This window comes from Mesoplodon densirostris, chromosome 14 (genome assembly GCF_025265405.1).
Source record: "Mesoplodon densirostris isolate mMesDen1 chromosome 14, mMesDen1 primary haplotype, whole genome shotgun sequence".
Classification (NCBI taxonomy): Eukaryota; Metazoa; Chordata; class Mammalia; order Artiodactyla; family Ziphiidae; genus Mesoplodon; species Mesoplodon densirostris.
Window position 1 is genome coordinate 52,307,165 of NC_082674.1, and position 5,389 is coordinate 52,312,553.

A 5,389-nucleotide genomic window follows, 5' to 3' on the forward strand; every position below is an offset into this window, starting at 1 on the left:
TCAAACAACTGGCAGTCTCTACCACATCCTTTTCTTGGAAAAATATTACTTTATTTCAAGATCATGTCTGCAGCCCAATGGTTATTTCTTAATTATAAGATCAATAAAGAAGAACCTCTACAAAATTGCCCCACTGCTGCTTTCAGTCCCTAATGGACTGAGTCATAAGTGCTGGTTTGAATTTCTCAATGCTATTACATTACTAAAGCTAGTCAGTTTTTCTTCTCTTGGGGGAATAGCTTCTAATGGAAAAATAAAAGAACTTAAGACACTACATATGCAAAACTGTAGTAAGTGGGTCTTAAGATGATTTTTTAAAAGTATATTTTCATGGGTCATTTGTAATACAGCAGTTTTGGGGAAAAAATAACTACCCATACATTAGAAGTTAATCACCCTTATGACCACTTCAGTGCATAAGGTATAGTGGTAGGAGAACTAGCTTTGAAATTAGACACACCTGTATTTGCAATATGGGTAATTTAAAAAGTCTCTGAAGTGACCTGCCTGTTTTTGCCCTTGCCACTTACAGACCATTCTCACCCAGCTGCAGAAAGACACTAGGTGATGTCAGATCACATCACCCTTCTCAAAACCCCCAGTGGCTCCCCATCTCAAAGAAGCCAAAATCCTTACAATGGCCTCCAAGATCCTCTCCTTCTCTGTACCCACCTCCCCCCCGCCATGTCTTTCTGACCTCATTCCTGTGTCTTTTCCTCCTCTTCTCTCTGTTCCAGCCACCCTAGCCTCCTTGCTGTTCCTCAAACATCTGAGCACACTCCCCCCCACCCCCGAGAACTCAGCACTGGCTCTTCTCTGCCTGTAGCCCTTCCCCCCTGATATCCACGGGGCCCACCCCTCACCCTTTCAGGGCTTTTTTGAAGGTCACCTTTTCTAACAAGGTCCTTTAAATTACCAGCACAAGCTTTCCCTCAGCTTCCTTAATTTTCTGTATCAGCTGCATTTATCACCACCATCTTTTTATTTCAGTTCATTTCGGTGGTAGAAGGGGGGTAAAGTCTTTACTCCTAGTCCAATATTTTCTTTTAAATTATTTTTCTAAGTAATACGGTAAAAAAAAATTCAAACAGTTCAAAAAGTACACAGGAACACTAAGTCTGAGAATTTTCTGGGAAGATGGTAGTGGTAGCAGTCTAGTGTTTGAATCATCCTGTACGCTCCCATTTAATGACAAGAACAAAACTCAAAACCCTCAGCTAACATCTATAATAAAATCAGGCAATATAAAGAGCCATAGATTCCAAAATGAGAAAACAAGACCCTCGTGGTGTCAGGAAGATTATGAAAGGAAGTACAGAAGCCAAAGGCAATTTTGAAGGCCCTGGGAATCCGAGAACCCTAAAACTACCATCAGGTGTTCTGAGAATTGACAATTGAGCAGGCTGTTCTGAGAACAGCAGCAGAAATCAAGACAGACTCTGCAGGCTCCAATACGCAGTTGAGTATGATGAGACTACAGAAAGGTCTGATAATGCTGAAGTGGTCTGGGGGCCCTGAAATGACCAAAGCACCCTCCTCCCAAAAAAGTCCCACCTTCCCTGGTGGTCCAGTGGTAAAGAATCCGCCTTCCAATGCAGGGGAATGCAGGTTCGATCCCTGGTCCGGGAACTAAGATCCCACATGCTACGGGGCAACTAAGCCCACGCGCCATGACTACTGAGCCACACGCCTCAACCAGAGAGTCTGTGTGCAATGCACTCCAGAGCCTGCACACCACAACTAGAGAGAGAAAACCCACACACCACAACTAGAGAGAAGCCTGCACGCTGCAATGAAAGATCCTGCGTGCTGCAATGAAGATCCCACGTACCACAACTAACACCCGACACAGCCAAAAAATAAAAATAAATAAATAAAATAAATATTAAAAAAAAAAAGTCCCACATTGAGGAGAAACTTCTATGAGCAGGAATAGCAGAGGCAAAGAAAATAGGAGATCCAGAAAAAAGGTGGTGGGTGAGCAGCATAGAAAATCTCAGAAAGTTCAAGCCCATATTTTTAAAATATCACATCATACAAACAACAGAGTTGAAAGCTGTTGGGGGAGGCCATCTGACCCAGGCCCTGAAAGTCCACGCACATTCTTGCTAGGTAGGCCAGAAGGCAATGTACTGACCACTCTTTACCTGGGCCATTTTCTCAGGGTTTTGTTTGCAGCAAGCAACCTTGAGGGGTGAAGTAATGTCTTCCCCACCTCCACCCCAAATTACAGTCTTGTTCCCAAATACTATGAAACTGGGGACTCCCCTAAGCTCAGTGTTTCCCTCCTATAACATAGCCCACTGGGTGTGAAGGCATCCATGGGGGTCCCTCTGCATCTCCCCCAAGGAACTTGGGGGACAGAGGGAGCCAGCACAAATGAAGAGCATGCTGACACTTCAACTACTGCTTTTACCATTAGTAACAAAGTCCTTTGTCTTTGATATAGGAGTCTCATGTCTTCTGTCAACATCCATGAAACTGCGGCATGCTAACTTGTTAACTTATAAATATGGTAAAATCCTAGACCCTGCACAGTTCTTGACAGAATCTAGAAAATCTGTCCTAGGCTGCTTCTCCCTTGTAGGAGTACAGTACAACTCATTCCACTTAAAATATGAGCAAAGAAAAAGGATCACGATTGAATATCATTCAAAGTGTTTTTTTTGTTTGTTTCGTTTTGTTTTTTAAATAGGAGAACCAGAGAATAATAATATCTGTTTGGACAATGAAACCATATCAGAAAAACATACCCACAAAAGGAAAGAAAACTATAGCTATCATAATACTTCAGATTAGTTAAAAGAAAATGATAAAAACTGTAAGGGGAAATGTAAATTACAATGTGAAAAATTCTGAAAGTGATTTGAAAAAAGATTTTAAAAGAGGAGTAAAAAACCCAGGAAAGATGAAAAAGTCATCTCAAAAATGAAGAGTAGAGTGAATAAATACAACAAATAATGTCCTAAAATGAGGAAAATGTGAGAAATAAAAAAGAATTGGAGGGACCTCCCTGGTGGCGCAGTGGTTAAGAATCCGCCTGCCAATGCAGGGGACACGGGTTAGAGCACTGGTCCCGGAAGATCCCACATGCCGCAAAGCAACTAAGCCCGTGCACCACAACTACTGAGCCTGAGCTCTAGAGCCCACGAGCCACAACTACTGAGCCCGCACGTCACAACTATGGAAGCCCACGTGCCTAGAGCCTGTGCTCCGCAACAAGAGAAGCCACCACAATAAAAAGCCTGCGCACCACAACGAAGAGTGACCCCCGCTCGCTGCAACTAGAGAAAGCCCGCGTGCAGCAATGAAGACCCAACACAGCCAAAAATAAATAAATAAATAAATAAATAAAATAAGCAACAAGGATATACTGTATAGCACAGGGAAATATAGCCATTATTTTGTAATAACTTTAAATGGAGTATAATCTATAAAAATATTGAATCATTACATTGTATACCTGAAATGAATATAATATTGTAAATTGACTATAATTTTAAAAATAATAAATTAGTAGTAATATTAGTAAATAAGTAGTTCAAATATTATTTCTAACAAAAAATACTTAAATAATTTCATATCTCACTTAAATAAAAGAATGTTTAAAGTTAAGTTTCTTGAGTAATATCCTGTCCTCTGACACTATCACTTGAATACCCTAGTTTACAAAGAGCCTTTCCATATACGATTACACCAGTCCTTCCTACAGCCACCCAAGATGGGTACTATTCCCATTTTTAAAGAAAACTGAAGATTAGTCCTGAAGCAAGTCCCACACACTGCCCATGAAACTGAGAAGAAACAGAATGGGGAGTAAATCCTTAGGAAGCAAGTTACATTTTGAACGTTACAATTTGTGGATTGTGTTTCACAGGTTCTCAATAAATTGGAAGGGAAATGTTTTTAATCCATGTGTACTCATTTTGAAGTAATTATAAGTAAAATTAAAAACCATATTCATCTACTTACTCATCCAAGTCTTTATTAAATACCTACTGTATGTACAATCCTGTGCAAAATATTAAGGAATAGAAAGATGAATTTTTAAGTTGTGCCAACTCTCAAGGAGTTTACAATCTAATGATAGTGACAAACAGTTTAACACAAACTTAGGAAAGGAGTTTATGAGTGAACATTTGCTCTTAATTGAGAAAAATCACCTCATTTTAAAATTTAAGGCATAAATTGCCAGTTGGAAAACACTGCTATTATATACATCTTTATTATTTATTAGTTCATCTTTTTTAAAGGAGGTTTATTGTTTTTAGGAAAAGAGAAGTCTTACCCAATCACATCTTTATGACTGGTTTGAATTTTTAGAACAAAAATTTGCTCAAAGAGCAAAATGATGGATTCATATAATCAAATTAACATCATGCACAGAAAGACAAGTGTGTCTGCAATAATGTGTAAAAAGTTGAGCACAACTGGGTCCCGTATTAAAGGGTCAAATCTGAAGTACTCTGGAGACTTGCCTTGAACAAGTTATTATACACAATTTCATCATATATAAAACGGGGTGATATTTAATTCCAATTAAGGTTAAAACTCAGATGCTATAATTATTTCCACCTATCTTAATACACAGGGTTAAAAAAACTAGTATAAAAACTTTTAGGGCTTCCCTGGTGGCGCAGTGGTTGAGAGTCCGCCTGCCGATGCAGGGGACACGGGTTCATGCCCCGGTCCGGGAAGATCCCACATGCTGCAGAGCGGCTGGGCCCGTGAGCCATGGCTGCTGAGCCTGCGCGTCCGGAGCCTGTGCTCTGCAACGGGAGAGGCCACAACAGTGAGAGGCCCGCGTACCGAACAAAAAAACAAACAAACAAACAAACAAAAAACTTTTAAAATAATTTATGTATCAAAAATAAATTGGAATAAAAGTAGGGATAAAAGAGAAAAAGTGATGATGGTGTGGCTAATTTAACAGTAACTCTCTCTTTGGCCTTGTAATTGCCAGTTGGAGATTAATTTTTCTCCATTTTAAAATGGGCTTTGGGACTTCCCTGGTGGTCCAATGGTTAGGATTCTACCCTCCCAATGCAGGGGGCATGAGTTCAATCCCTGGTCGGGGAACTAAGGTCCTGCATGCTACACAGTGTGGCCTAAATAAATAAATAATAAAATGGATTTTGAAGCATGTGCCCTCCCTAGGTTCTGCATACCTTTCACAACTGGCTTCTGACTGGTGCAGCAGGTCTGGTGTTGCTTTAAGGGTTGCAGACCAGGCTTGGAGTTTCTTTAGCAGTCTAGTCCCATCAAACTTTTAGAAGCCTTCAGGTATATATTTATCCACACTCAATTTGATGTTAAACTTACCCAAATAACAATTTTTCTTCTTTTTCTTTTTTCTTTTTACATTTGAAAACTCTTGACTTTTATTCGT